The 16,623-nt window shown below is 37.6% G+C and overlaps 1 protein-coding gene across 7 annotated transcripts in view; it reads right to left on the reverse strand.

Annotated features, from left to right (window-relative positions):
• The window catches only part of atp2b4 (ATPase plasma membrane Ca2+ transporting 4), a 172,321-nt gene extending 167,373 nt beyond the window's left edge, over positions 1-4,948 (reverse strand). For 2 of the 7 annotated variants that reach the window (XM_067431554.1, XM_067431552.1), the window contains exon 1: positions 4,078-4,717. The gene's annotated coding sequence lies outside the window, so the exon portion shown is untranslated. Of the gene's footprint in view, positions 1-2,680; positions 2,762-3,462; positions 3,526-4,077 lie in introns of those variants that run through there. The other 5 variants (XM_067431550.1, XM_067431555.1, XM_067431549.1 and 2 more) reach the window with 5 other exon arrangements.
• Between the last annotated feature and the right edge of the window lie 11,675 nt (positions 4,949-16,623).

Here is a 16,623-nt window from a genome sequence, read left to right on the forward strand (position 1 = left end):
AACTGTATTTGTGCAAACACACAAAGAACACAGTTTGCAGATCTATCGGATGACTCCGTGATCAAAGTTGTCATGTCCAATTAAAATTCGTGACTTAGGGCTTCTATTTTTGGCAAAAAAAATTAAAAATTACATCACGGTAGGAGTGTGCCATATCATATCGTCCGCGATAATACCAGTATAAATTTTTACATGATAAAAAAAAGTGTTGCGATACCACTGATATAGCAATGCAATGACGTATGACGCTTTTGCTTTCCGTACCTGTGAGTTGAATGAGAAGATCAGCATGTCAGCCTCCGAATGATGATTTAGTGCCTAAAATGGAGCTACTTGGTTACAAGAGGTCAGCTCTCTTGACAACTGATATAACATGAACAGCTTTAAGCTGTTATTGATGTTTGCCACGCAATCGGAAGGGTAACATTAACGTTTATTTTCGTCAATTATGACTAGTTAGATCTAGCATTGTGCACGCTTCGAATGAGACAGAGATAAAGTAAGTAGTGTATAAAGTAATACGTTTATTTGAATTAATGGATTATAGATTTTATTTGAATTAGAGAGAGAGATATTCGTACATGCGTGACTGCGTCTGTTCAGCGTCTCTAACAATGCAGATCTTCGTTTATTACGTCAAAATAGGGAAGAACCCCATCATTGCTGAGAAATATAATGTAGTGATCCAGTAGCTTAGCTATTTTGTTTGAAAGTCGCGGGCGGCGTTGATAACTAGCTTTCGTGCTCCTGAATCTGCAGCGCGATCTCTATGCGAGTGACGTGTACGTGCGTGTGCGCGCGCTTCATAGCGAAAACAGCTCATTAATACAGAACAGTATTTTAGCTAACTTGGAAGAATTACCTCTGCTATTGTACACCTTCCCAATCAGAATTGAATATTCAGACAGATCATGACAAATTACTTTAGTTATTGGTAAAATAAATGTTATAAGAAGAAAAAATAAGAAAAAATATTATGATTTCCAGTGAAAACACTAGTAACTTGTACCTTATGACAGTAGATTTAAACTTTGATTTAAATATTCTCTCATCAATGACATTAGCTCATTGGAAAAGGATAAACAATGCCTTTAATTTTATTTGCAATAATAAATGCTGCTGCCTACCAGCTGCAAGAACCAATAAAACTTTGTTCCATATATCTTTTGCTATATCGTCATCGCAAATATTCCTGAAATATCGTGATATAATTTTGAGGCTATATCGCCCACCCCTAGCCTAGAAATCTAGACGCACCCTAGCGGCAGCAAATCTAATCTGCCCACGAGTGTCGTCTAGCAACTCTCAATACCCTTCTGAGCTGTATTCTCCTAACTCTTGCCGGGCCAATCACATCGTGTATAGTGTCAGTGGGCGGAGCCATAATGATGACGGCTGAGTTGCGTTTGCGTGCTTCTAGTAAACACAGAAACTGGCAAACGGCGGTCTTTCGAATCAGCTTTGACCGCGACTCTGGAAGACTTGGAGTTAAGCTTTTCTCTGAGAAAAGAACAAAGAACGCCACTGAAGTCATTCTTAAAAAAGGGAAGATGTGTTCGGAGTTTTGCCGACCGGATACGGCGAATGTTTAATCTATCAACAAGCTCTGCTTCCCCTTCATTGCTCTGGTTGGTTGTGTACCGTATCCTATCGCTTGCAGAGGGAGTTTGAAAGACAACCGTTTATCCCGCCCCTTGGATTGAGCCCTGTCAATGGTGAGTTTCCAGACCAAACATCTGGATGTGGGTCTGGCTTGTCAGGCTAGCCCACCCCTACATCACGGGTCACTTTTTTTTTTTTAAATGTACTTGCTTGTTAGAAAAAAATCTGACAAGCAATTTTGTTTCTTTACATTCATGGTTGTTGTTTTTCTCCAATACATTGATTGATACTATCTGCTTAAAGCTAATAGCCAATCAGTGCAATAATTAAAGTGCTGTAGCGCAATTCGCAACTCCCACATCCAGTCTCCTTTGTGACATGGTAAAGGCAAGCAATGATATTGAGTAGACATAAATAGATGCATGTGCATTTTAACCTACAATTCCACCAACAGAGATTGTAGATGGAGAGGAAAAATAGGAGGTGATAGAAGGTGCAGGGAGTAGGGGCACCCAAATCTAATAAAAAAAATGTATAATGCATTTATCATTACAGGCTATAAAAAACAAGAATACTAAAACTAACAGTAGGTATGGTTTCAAAATATTTTATTATAAATATGTGGCTGTGTTAGATCTCTTCCTTAGCGTTATTGTTTTTTTCAGTTTGCTGTGTGTGTGTGTGTGTGTGTGTGTCTCACTACTCAATTTGTGCGCACTAACTTGGATAAGCTAATTGCCAAGGAAAAATTCCAACCATGGCTTACCATAATTGGCCTTCACTTTTTCACCTTTTCCATCTCCAAACCTATTGTGCTCACAGGTGATGCACTTTGTTGCAATTGTTTGATAAGCAATTTGAAAATATATTGTTTGTTTTGGGCTTTTTTTTATTTTGTGGCCAGTTTGCTTATTTGTCTCGCGAGAGTTGGCAACACTGAATGTGATCTCTGTGAGTTTCAATCACTCTCCTTTGGTTAACAACAGTCCTTCAGTCATGGGTTGAATTCTCCTGGATTACAGTGGATCTACATGGATAAGTTTTAAAAGTGATCACAACATATTTCATAATGACTGACCTTTCTCTTCTGATTGTTTTATGGGCACAAAATTTCCTCACAAAATTTCCTCACTCCGCACATTTAGAAAGTGAACATCACCTGTAGAAAGTAAAACAATAAGGTGGCTTTCCATTTCCACACAAGAAGACTGTGAATATGACATGATAAACTAACTGCAAGGATTTGTCTCACAGGACCATTAGCCACAGAAACCCTACAAATTGAAAAGATTAGCTAAGTTACATTCTGACAAGATGGTGTGCGTTTCAAACTAAAAAAAATTAACCTGACCTTTTTGAGGATCAGAAGTCCTCAAGAGGCCCTCACAAGAGTAGGGTTTACACATAATGCCCAATATTAGTTTGTACGTCGATTTAGTTTACTCAAAAGTAAATAATTTAATCTTAATGCAGTTCAACCCCTCTGACTTAACGTTACTTTGTTCTGTGAAACACAAAAGTTAGTCAGAATGACAGCCTCAGATTCACTCTCATTGTATGAAGAAGAAAAAAGCATACAATGAAAATCAATGTTGACTGAGGAGTCCCTAACGTTCTTCTAGACGTTAATTTTAGGCGAATTGCCGTTTATTATCCCCTCAAGCTAACTAGGCTTGGTTACAAACACCTGAAGGCGACAGAGCTTCAAAAAACAAACCGTTGATTAATCACACACAAATCTTCATTTAACATTCACACTTAAACATAACAAACCAGAAATCGTATGTGCCTCGTGTTTTTCTCTTTCTGACACAACTGGGATGTTTTGTTCTCCTCACAGGACAGAGATTTGAAACTCACCTCACGGAGAAAAAAATCGCAGGGTTTCCCCTTCGACGCACTAGCGCGAGGACACACCCAGAGAGGCGCGAGAGAGAGGCGCGGTGGACGTTACCCAAGGGGGTGACGTCAGATGGATCGACTGATTACCTCTTTATCAATCAGCTAGAGAGCCTCTTTACACTTCACATGAAATATACCCGTTTATTTATACCAATTAAAAAACATATTTAGCTAGTAGTGCGAAACGTGCACACTTGAACGTTGTATGACTGTGCTGACAGCAATGATTGAGTAATGGTACTAAAATGCGCCAATACATACATAAATAAATAACAAAATCATGAACGCTAAGCTTGGGGTTTCCATGCGATAGTCAGTTATGCGTTACTGGAATGCCAAAAGAAATAATTTTTACAGCTAAGTAACGGTTTATCTGTAAACTATGCAATTGCTCACCGAAGAGCTGTGCAGAAATGAATACTTGCAACAAGCAAAGAAAAAATGTCTCGTGAACAAACACGGCGCGGCATTGATGACCGCTTACAAGATGGAACATGCACGCGCACACCTGTGGACAAGAAATACAAAGTGAAGGAAATGGGTAAAATGAAACAGGAAAAATAACAAACCTACCCAAGGCTGAAGGGTTGTCAGAAAGAGTGGAAGCCGCACATGGGACGTTCCTCCTCATTCAGTGCATCGAGACAAACAAGCCCACTCCTCAAACTCCCAAGGATTAAAGACGCAAAAGGTCTCTAAGTAAACACTTGCACGGATAGGCAATGTCTTTCGTCGCTTGCAACCCGTGTTTGTTTACTCTGCATCTGGAAACTAACTTTAGAACTGGTGCCAGTCAACCAGCAGGATGGAATTAGTCGCTTTTCCTACATGTAAAATGTGACCTCGGCGTTTAGGCTTAAAACATGTATAAACTTCGTTAAAAAGTAAGAAGCCCGTCTGCTCGAACCCAATCCAACAGCTTTTTCTCGTCCAGAGAAAAGAGGAAATAATCACAAGAGGGATTGAGGTATGTTCCGCTTTGGTTACGGAACGCAAACGCAACAGATCCAAGTTTTGTTTGGTTTTCAATCTTGTTTTCTACGTGTTAACTGCTCTATTCGTCTCCCCCCGTTTAACCGCCGGGAAAAGTGCGGATAAACGCAACCTTTCACCGCGCAACGAAAACGACAGTTTCAATCACTGGTTGCCGTGGCTGGAAATCGAAAGAGGGAGATAGAGATTCAGTCCGAGGGTTGGGGGAGCTGCTGCGGAGAGGGAGGGACTTGTGTGTGGGATCAGTCATTTAAGGTGGATCACAAGGAAAATTGAAGCAAATGAATGGTCTGGTCCTAGAATTCCCAACACATCGACTTGATTGACATAGGTAACGTTAAATTATAAATAGTGCGTGGAACAGAAATATTTGTACGTTAACGTTATATTATTGGAATTATTTAGCCTACAGACAGTCAGGGGCGCCGCAGGGGAAGGGTCACCACATTTGAATAAGAAACAATACCGGGTTTATAAAACCCGTTAAAACTCCACGAAGTACAAACAAGCATAATTACACACCGGGACCTTTGAGGCGTGGCGTCAAGCGGAATAATTTTTCTACGCACAGCGCAACGGTCACAATATGACGTCAAACTCTGATCGTATGTTTTAAAAACACAATTCAACATGTACATACTATTTTAATAGCCCACTTAATGTGTTACAAATAAATTACTAAATGCTTAAAAAAGAATAACGTTCGATGTAAACGAACACATTTGAATAATAAATAAAATCAATAAAGCACGTCGACTTCATCAAGCACAAGCTTATCGTTTAAAGTTTAAACAGCATAACGTTACATACCGGGACATTTGACTGCACATCATATTTTAGACGTTATTAATACCATAGATATGTTTACGTATAAGTTACATGTCTATGATTAATACTGCCTGCAATTGTATAGCATTGGACTAACTTTAGTCAATGGAACATATTACATATTAAAAAATAAATAAAACCGTTATTGAGCAGTTTACACTGTCATAAACAATAAAAAGAGCCTGGACACTAATTAACAGGAAATACAAATAAACGCAAAAAAACTGCTTAACTTACCAAGTTACACAACACCGAAGGAGTCGAGCGGAAGATTTTTTTTCTACGCACAGCGCAACGGTCACAATATGACGTCAAACTCTGCGCGTATGTTTATGTATGTTTATGTATGTTATGTTTTAAAAAACACAATTCAGCATATAAATAATACTATGTTTAAATAGCCTACTTAAGGTGTTACAAATAAATTGCTAAATGCTAAAAATGTATTTTTAAAATATCCTGTAAAATCAGAAGATGATTTGGATTTGTCAGCCAGGAATTTTGAGCTGTTTTAACATATAAAATGTATCAGTTCCGTTGATTTATATCAAGATGCACACTATTAGTTTTTTACAGCATGTTTATAAAAGCTACTTAAATGGCCTGATTTAACTGTGGTCTAAACCTTAATTGCTTAATCTAAACCCTGTCTGTGAAACCAGGAAGAAAAAATAAAATGTGATTTTTAAAGTTGTGTTTAATGAAGTTGCTAACAAGTTTCTATAGCAACTACCACAAGGATGCATGTTTATGTGCTTGTCTTTATAACAACTTGCATTTGTTTCAAAGTGCATTACACTCCAGTCCAGTAGATGGTAGAAATGCATCTTAAGTTGGTTTGTCATTTGGTTTGTCACAAAATACACGGAAGCAAGGTAGCATTTTAGCATTTCCGGTTCGATTATGAATAAGCTATGGTGATAAATTCTGTAACTCTGTGGTGAAGACTCAAGATGCTTTCATGTTTTATTCTACTACATAAAAGTACATCAGTATAATCCCACTTATGATTTTTTTAAGCTGTTGCTAGTGGTTGCTAACATGTGCAAAATGGGACTGCAGAGGCTGTCGATGAGATTACGTCATCACGCTGAACAGGTAAACTCACTCTGCTTTTACAGCCTTGTTATGCTTATGCTCTTATAAACAAGTTTTTTTTTAGATAATTAGAATTACATTTTAAGAAAATGTTTTTAGATAAAAGTTGAAAGAATTGTCAGAAGCTTAGTAATGGTGACGTTGAAATCACAGGACTGTGGTGTTTTTGGCCTACCTTCAGCTTTTTACCTCTGGCTCCAACAAATAGGCGTCAAAATTAAAAGTGTTCTTCATCTGTGATAATTATCTTGATGGACAACTTGCAAGTATCATAAACTTTTGTTGACCACAGAGCTTGTTTTAGCAATAATCCAAAAGCCTATGGAAAAATCCTATTGGGATTTTGTTGAAGGAACCAGTCCTGCTAACTGCCATATGGTCTACAAAGTGACATCCTGCCTGCACCACTCTATAAGATGGACTAAAAGCCATGCTGATCTGCAAATGTAATCACATGCCCCCTTACTATAGTACGTCAAAAATAGTAGGCCTATGGCTGCGTCTGAAAGCTAGAAAATGCTGCCTTCGGAGGACACATTTGAAGGCAGGAAAGCATCAAGCTGCGTCCGAATCTAATGTTTGCTTCACTTCCTTTCTCCTGAGATGCCTTCATCTGATCGATTTTTGAAGGCAGCGTACATGTGTCCTTCGCTGCCTTTGATATCCCGCAATCCTGTGCTTTCCATTCAGTGACAGTTAATTTGGGGGAAAAAGATGGCGTCCAGAAGTTGATTTTGCGGGTCAGTTTGTGTGTAAATGTACGATTTTTACCAACATACACTTCTGATGTAATTTCTAGCGAGAAATCACTACTGTAGTAATTAAATGTGTTTAGTTCTCACCAAAGCTCTCTCTATTTTGCTGTAGATCATTAAACTGTTACACTGCCTTAGAAGTCTGTCCGAAATTAGTTTCATGAGATGCCTTCATGCACAAAACGCTACAAGTCATTGTCTGATGAGGCAGCGAGGCAACGAGTCAGCAGCCTAGGTTTTTGGATGCAGCCTATGTGACAAAAGAAGAATGACTGAATTCACAGTATTTATAAAAGAGTAGGCAAAAAGTACCTGGATGAACTATTACTTTATGAAGTGTGCATACGATGGACACTTTACTGTCCAATGAGGCAATGGGGGAGGATTTATGAATGGCAGTGAAGCAACGTAACTGACGCTGGTAGGTCACTTGATAATGATAACATGGCGACTGCAGTATGTCCAGATTACATTCATACTACACACATTCATACTAAATAGAACATACATTTTAGTGGTCCTGAAGTAATACTTATTCAAAATAATACCTGCTATTTTGGACGCAGCCCTGCTTTCATGTGCTATCGTAAATTTCCTACTTACCACTTCTGAAGTTTGGATTATGAGCTCGTAGCATTCAGGAGCTTTGATGTCAGAAAGAAAAGGATGGAGGACACCAGGTTTATTCTTGCCAACTGGAAAAATTGTAGTAAAGCCAAAATGATATATAACCATAAGCATTTACTGCGCTGTCTAGATAGCGTGCTAACAATTCTGGACAATTTCAGTCAAATGCAGGCTATTTTAGTTGTTTGTATAAAACATACAATAGGCTACATATGTAAAAATGCATTGCTTTAATGACGAATCACAGCAGCAATCGTTCACCCCTCCGCCATGTTTAAATTTTATGGCACACCCTACTTGGAAATATGGGTATCAAAATTATGGGCATGATAACTGAGAATTGTAGCATGATACATGAGAAATGCAGTCAAGCTACATAATGGTTAAAAAACATCATTTTATTTTATCTAGATGTGATCTCATCAGTGTTTTCAAACTAAGCTCATTCTGGCTTCCTCGCTGAACCAGTAGCCCACAGGTGGCCCATTACTGTTTGGTAGTCATGGTTACCTATAATTCTATCATTATTGCATACTCTTAAAAGGGTGACTGCACCATGTCTTTTGAGATTTCATAGATGTTTTTTTTATTCCTTGGACATATCTGCGACTGTAGCATCTATATAATGAGGCTGAGGCCTTATGATTTTCACAATTATACCATGATTGCCACTGTTAAGTTCACATAGAAAGCTGTAATCCTAGAAAAGGAAGACCTTTGACTTTCTGAGATAAAGTGCTAAGAATTTGATATTGATGCTTAACAGATAGGAATTGAAATATGCTAGATATAGGGCAGGGCAGATACTCGCCTGAATGTCACCTACATTTTAACCTCTCAGTCAGTCATGATGGAAAGCAAACGTTAGAAATGTTGCATTGTTGCACGGACATTTACTTTTCATCATGTTATAAGATTAGGTCCCCAATGCTGATATTGCAACATCAGTTGTGTAACACTATGCAAAGTCATAATTTTTTTAGATGTTATCACCAACTAAAACTATGTGTAGTAATCCTCTTCTCACGCATCTTGAGGCACTGCTTAAGTTCACAGGCCGAATAAAGAGTTGCACAACTAATATCAGTGTTCCTTCAATGGCATCATTTTAAATCGTCTTAAATGATCTGGCAGTATTTGGCTTTCTGATATTTGTTTGTCTACACTTTATGTCCTTGCTGAAGACTATTCAAATTCCAGTATTATACACAGGCTGGGTGTCAACAGATCTGAAGGACTGGATTAAGGAAGTGTAGACTCAAAATATTCCTTTTTGGAGAGAGAAAACTTGACGATGTAGGGAGACATCCCAAAGGACATTGTGTGCCCCATTTTTTTACTTCTATAATTCAAGGATCTGACTGCAGAATGGCATATTTACATTTGATACAAGTGGTGTTGTGGCATCAGTGGATGGCAGAAGGTTGGAGAATGCAGTCGGCAGCCAAAATTAAACCATTGATTGTCCTCCTACCAAACAAACACAGAATGTATGAGGATGTATGACTGCTACTGCTACATTGCGCAGATGGTCAAAGTTGGAGTTTAAAGTGACGAGTGCAATGCTTTCTTAGATGTATGGACTGTCACTGCTAATGGGCTATAAGATGAGTCATCCGAACCTTATGGTTCATCTCAGCTGTGCCACAAATATAGTCTTGCCTCTTTTAGGTCTCATGAACCAGCTCTGCAAGGTCAATTAAGTAAACAATTAAGACGAACAGTTCTCACACTGGGGTAGTAATCATATTCATCTCTGAAATGGAGTCTTCTAAACAGATTTCTCCAATAAACAGCCTGCTTTCACTTGTGCTATGAAAGCATTCAAATGACAAATGGGTTGATAAGAGCTGTTCAAAAAACAACTTTGTAGATATTTAAGTAGTCCAGATATGACAATAAAAGTATTGCTTGCATTTTTTTTGTTATGTGCTCAAACCGGCAGGCAAGTCCGAGGGCAGAGGAAGCCGACAGCCCGTCTAGAGACAAGGGTTGCTTTTCAAATTTTAATGTTCCAGAGCGATGGCAAATAAAAGATGTCTCCTTGCAGACTGAGAGATAACGCCTGAAGCCTTAACCACTTTTCTCACTTTTAATTTTCCTTTGTGTAAAAAAAAAAAAAAAAAACGCTCTTACATCCCCATTTGCCAAAGAAAATGAACTGTAACAGTGCAGGGCAATAAGTACTGAACAGGAGAACATAAAACCTAAGCAGTTGAAACTACATTTCAGCCCTGACATCCACTTGGTGCGTTTTTATTGCTTTAGTTTTATTGCAACATTATGTAGGCCTATCTAAAATTATAATATTTAAACAAAATATCTGCATGGGCTATTTTTTATTGATTTATTCTAAACAACATTTTAAATGTATATACACTGAACAAAATGATAAGTGCAACACTTTAGTTATTGTACATACTTTTTTATGTACACAAAAGGCCTATTTCTCTCAAATATTGTTCACAAATATGTCTAAATCTGTGTAAATAATAAAATGGCTTTTTTTTATTAAAAATATACAAATTTTTGAGTTTGACAACAAACACATATAAACCCAGCTATACAGCAACATATGTTATGTAAAAACATAATAATAATTAATCATTGATTCATTATTCACTTTTCCTCATGATTTCTCAAAAGAATTCATGAAAGTATAGAATATAATGGCATATTTCTAATAGGGGCTCATTGTAAAACAGTATGACGAAATGCCCCACCTGCGCAACTGGGATTTAAACCCAGCTCGTGTCTTCCTGCTGTTAGACCAGCATTAAAGAATTATATCAACTCTTAAATAACAGATTAAAATAATATCAGATTTATCTTATTTTAAAATAAACACAAAAAACAGAGATGAAAAACGAGTAAGGAATTTACTTATGCAATGGTTAAATAAATGTTCAGTCATATCTTCCAAAGAATTTTTAATTTTGGTGCAATTATTTCTCTCAATAATGTTGATTTGGCAACTAGTAAATACACAATTTTGTCATGCTGGCATGTGTGGAAAGTTTTAAACCATGTGTGTTGCAACTAACCATGTTAGGGTGTGCCCCGCTCTCCCCTATACGACATTCAAACGTGTTCTTTATTTCATTAAGAGAAGGACTGGGCTTATTGTGCTTCAACCTTACAAGCTGATATAGTCACATTATATGTACGACACTTCAAAATGCATTCCCCCCCCCCCCCGCACACACACACCCCGATATTACACAACATTATAGCCTACTTCATAAATCGCTCAGTCTTTTAAAGACAATTGCTATAATAAAGCAAATAAAGAAAACTTGGCTATTGTCAGTAATTTGAATAATAATGTGACACTTGCGTGTCAAAAAATGTCGAACTAGGAATTCATTTGTGCATGGCTGTACTAACAATAAAAAAACAATAAAGCTAAATGCTTGCAAGACAACAGAAAACTGACTGATGTCTGAACTTTATTTAAACCTGTGTCATTTATGCCAAACAGCTCATCTTCTTATTGGATCTTAGGCTACCGGGTTAACATCATGCTTTTCCAATGAGAGGGGATGGATTGTTTTCCCCCACACTGACTCCACCCCACACCCCACTGACCAAGCCTATGATGTAATCTGTTTAGCATAATTTTTGCACATGTTTCTGCACTAATTTTATTTGACAAACAAATATTATTTTGCCAATTCTGTTAACAACAAGTGTTAAATAAAACATTTTAAGAAATAACAACCATAATAATCCAAGAATTGAATACCTTTTTTTCATAATTTTTCATCATTCCTGACAAATTTAAATTTATATCCCTCCAAAAAAATCTAAGAATTGACATTTACAAAATTTACAAAAGATTTTACAAAAAGCATGTGCATCATGAGGTGTATTCACTGTATGGATTTGTATGTATGAATTAATTTTTAATGTGCGTGCTTGAATCAATTAATAGATAAGACAAACCATTTTGTCAGTGGGTTAAATTTTACATGGTGTCAGAGTTAAAGATGATTGCAGAAAGCAGGCTATCTGTTTATCTGTCAGTGCCAAAGCACTTAGTTTGTTTTATTATTTATGCTTTTCTCTAGAGGGAGCCTTTGGAAAACATGGCTCTTGGTTGTTATAGTGTTTTGCCTCTGCTTTGCGCACGTGCCATGATTTTTCTGACTGGCACCCTCCTGAAGAAAGCTGCTAAGAAAAAGTGAAAAGCTTACGTTTGAAATTGTTTTCTTAAACCATTTCCTTATGTAAAGTTACTTGAAAACGTATGCATATATATCTGCCTACGGAACAATGCATGCTCCTTCTTTCTGTTTTAGATCAGCTAGTTGATGAGGCAGACCTGTCAGCCTTTGGAACTAAAGTTTCCATCAAATCACTCTCAACAGCACTTAACACATTCTGAATGGGTTTATATAATGTAAACATACTGTAGTCCCACTGATAGGATGCATATTATAAGCTGTTTTCTCTGTACTGTCATGGAAATATTGACACATTTGCAGCCTTTATTTGTATAGTGCTTTTGCTTTTGGGGGAATTTGTCTTCCAGTTTTGTTTTCTCAAAAGCCATATACCACACAAAAAACATACCAGTTCTTCTCTGCAACATTTTATTTGCCTGACAAATTCATACGCCTAACACTAAAGCACCACAGTGTGAAGCACATAGACACACACAGTAGTTTCAGCCCAGATTAACACCTCACCCCAAAGTGTGTCATCCTTACGGTGTGAAAGCTCCAAGGTTAAAAATTCCTTCCATTAACACCTTTTCTCATATCCAGTTTGCAAATGAAAGTCTAGTGTAGTAGGCTTTCCACAGTCTACTGTTTTTGATAAGTCATTTTGCAGTTTTATTTACAGACTGGAATACCAACAGACTATTGTGAACAGTATAATTAAGCATATACAAGGATAGAATGTGGGTTGCTAACACAACCTCTGCAGATATCAGTAGGGGTTACTTGAGAACTAGAAAGATATCAAGGTCTGAACCTGTGTAGACTATTCCCTTGTGCTAAACACTTGATCCTAGGTTTCTCCAGAGGGAGAGTTGCTGCAATCGGTGTACATGAATAATGTATGTCACTTTGAATCAAATGATCTACTAAAAGGTAGCAACCTAGCGGATGTCACATGGGGATTTCTACAGGTAAGGAAACTAGGGTGGGTCCAGTACAATATGTTCTCATCAGCCTTAGCTTATAGAACTTAGCACTTTGATATTTGAGTTAATTGACTTTCAGGTGAGCTGTGCCTTAATGTGAGCTGAAAACCAACACTGAAGCTGGAAATGTGCAAGCTTTTAGCCACAGGCATTAGCGTGTCAGCCACCCTCTTAATTAGCAAGTAGTGCACCTCATCACATGCTAATTTCACACTGATTTTTGGATAATGCTTTGAATTTTTCACAAAATCACTTTTTGGTATATTTGGCGACAGTAGAACAAGGCTTAATTTGATCATATTGAAGCAAATAGTAAATAATGAACACTACTTTTACAGCATGCTGTTCATGCTGTATGTTTTGGCCTTCCATCCACCTTGAGACAGTTTTCGTGTTTTTGTGTGTGGACTGTGAAATATGGTTATACTGGCATTGTTGTGCCTGCTATATACTTGCTAATATGCTATGCTGTACTTATTTACTCGCTTAAAGGTACAGTGTGATATTTTTAGCGGCAGCTAGCGGTGAGGTTGTGAATTGCACCCCCTTCCCTTTCAGAGCACATACAAAATCGTCAGAGAGAGCAGAGTGATAGCGAGAAGTTTAGAGTCCGTTTAGAGTTGAAACGTGATGGTGCAAATTGGCAAGTTTACAGTAAGGGTGAGATAGAAATGGCTCATTCTAAGCTAATAAAACATGATGGTACATTATGTAAAGTCTTTATACTCCTCTGAAAACATACATTATATTGCATTTCTCTCAATAGATTGTCATAAATACTACACACTGAACCTTCAGGAAAATTCCCCTTGGTGCAGTTTTCATATTTAATTCCTGCAAAGATGACTGAAAATACTGCGGCAAACATGTTGACAGTTGTGTATTAGACCATTTGAGTGCAACATGCAACACTGAGTGGTGGGATATTTTGCTAATAAAATAAGCCAGAAGAAAAGCGTGGGGATTTTATTTTGTTTGCTTACTCTGTATCATCTCGTGAACATTTAGTAAGTTTTACACATGCGCAGTAAGGTGATTTAAGCAATTTCAGATGTTTTAATATGGATGAGCAACTTCTGGAAAACACTAGTGTGAACTAGGGGTAGCACCGACTAGTCGACTAATCGACTTTAATGCTCTGCCATGACACTTTAAGCTTGACGTCGACTAGTTGCTGGCCTATAGAGGGCGCAACAGGATAAGTAATTTCCTGACACGCAGGCTCTGTTTTCAACAATTAAAAATTAAAAATTAATAAATACTCCTGGAGCTCTACACAAGACTGTTTGATTATACCATCTGGATGCTTGAAATTGATCAGGAGAATGCACGCTTATTGTACACATAAGTTAATCATCGGCATCGCGCTAAACTAATGCAGCCGATAGCTGCTGCCTAGCCAATCACGTGGAGATCGCGCGCGCCTCACACAAAACCATTCAGTGGTGCAGAAATGTATTGTCAACACTGTTTTGTCATTTATCAATAAAATAGCTTAGAAACTGAAAAGTTCTTGCATATATTTCTTGATAGCTAAAACTCACAGCTTCACTATTAGTAGAGAGACGCTGGCAGGTAGAATAAATTCACATGCAATCACTCACTAATGCATTCATATACATGTAATCTTTATTGTGCTACTTTATCTGTATCTTATTCCGAACAAGCAGAAATCTGTGAGAAATATAACTACCGTAAGACAAAATAACTGATACAAAAGCTGTTATGGGTCGGACCAAAAATCCGTTTTAGCATCTCAGCTCAAGGTTCAGGCTTATTTGATCATTAATGACATCATCAGCGACTAGTCGACTTCGACTAGACTTTCATCACATAAATTATATAATACTTGTTATTTATTAAGTGTTACCATTTTTTTTTCTTAAAGGGGTACTTTAGTGCTGGGAAGTGTGTTTTAACTGGGTCATTAATGTAGTGATGTGAAATTATTTTTGAATTTGGTGCCTTCTAGACTGAGAAAAGATAGAAAAAGTAATTGTGTCTCAGGGGGATGAAAGACAATTCCCAGAATGCTTCGCTGCCCTGTGAGGCCACTCCCAAAGCCACCGCTACTGAATCACTGTGACTGAGTTGGAGAACAGACACTACAATTAAATACTGAACGTGTCTGTTCAATGAGTGGGTCGCCGAGCGAGTGTCACACCACAAACGCTGCAGGAGTCAGATTACATTTACCGTCATGAATGAGCTGAATGAGCTCCCTTGATGAGAGCTCAGGTAATCGCGTCCGTGGTTATGGCATATACATTTAAAGCGCGTGTTCAGTCTGGCACGTTTTCAGTTCATGCCTTTTGAAGCTTAACTTTCATAGAAATTAATTAGAGAAGTTAAAACACTTACATTGTTCAGCATAGCTCCGTTTACTGCGTGCCTGCGCGGGTTGTAAACATGTGGAAATAGCTCCTTTTTCTGGCTGTAGTCTTTAGCCTTTGGCCAAAAATTTCTCAGATGACGCAAATATTGTCAATTTGTGTCATCAGAGGATTTTTTTTTTCAGAAATAAAATGCATAATTTTTTTGTCTCAGGGGGATATGGGGGGGGGGGGGGCACAATCATTTGAATATACTCCAGAGTTTCTACTGATACAAAGCCAATGCTAATCGCTGAAGTAACCCTGTAATGTATTTAAAAAAAAAAATTAAACAGTATCTTGAAATGTGATGATTTCACTATCAGCAACCATTCCTTAACCATCAAGTACATATTCAAGACAATTTAAGCCAATGGTTGTGATGATACCTGCTTTTGATGATACAGTGTCTATAATTGTCTGTGTACAAGTGGGTGGGTTGTGGGTGTGAGTGTGTGACAAGTAGTCTCCATGGCTACTCTGACAGGCAATCTATATTTCTCCTGCAACATACTATGCATGCTTTGACCTCTTAATGATTGCCTTCCGGGATTTTTTTGGATGAACATTTTCTGAAGAAATGAAATCTAGCCAATGATGACAACTGATGGATATAAAATGAAAATAATGCATAATAAGAGATGTGGACAGGAGATTCGAATTCATTATTTGCTTTTATGTGCAAAATTCACATTTAACAATTATAAGTCGGTCAGGACTACTATCGTCAGCTTGATTTCAGTTTATGAGTTGTAATTTAAATAGATTTTTTATTTTATTTTATTTTTTTATTGGCCACAACACAGAGAAAGCCGGAACCTTTAAACCTCAATACTTGACAAAATAAAACCTATTTATATGTCATTAAATTTTAATTCACTTGCTTCAATTCATTCAAATTTGAATTGCATTCTGTTTGCTATTTTATTTCAAATTCAGGAACTGAATTGGACTTTAAAATGTGTTCTCAATTCTATAGTAAATGGTGCACAACTAATGGTGCAAAACTCACACGGACCATATCTCTGCGTCACCTATCGTTGACATCATACCCATGTTACCCGCGATTTCCGTTTTATTTTGTAGAAACCATGGAAACACCAAAGACACTTGTATATTATGTGTTTTATTAGACTGGTGAGCAGCTGTTTTGACCGGAAGAAGAGAAAGTGATCGCCTGCAGCAAAATAAAAGCTCTTGATCTGTGTGTCGAACTTTTCTCTCGTTAGCAATCTTTTCAGCAGCCTCGTTCTGCTCCAACGGCTTTCAGCCCCACCCTGCTTCACACTACATT

This window comes from Pseudorasbora parva, chromosome 22, assembly GCF_024679245.1.
Source record: "Pseudorasbora parva isolate DD20220531a chromosome 22, ASM2467924v1, whole genome shotgun sequence".
Lineage (NCBI taxonomy): Eukaryota > Metazoa > Chordata > Actinopteri > Cypriniformes > Gobionidae > Pseudorasbora > Pseudorasbora parva.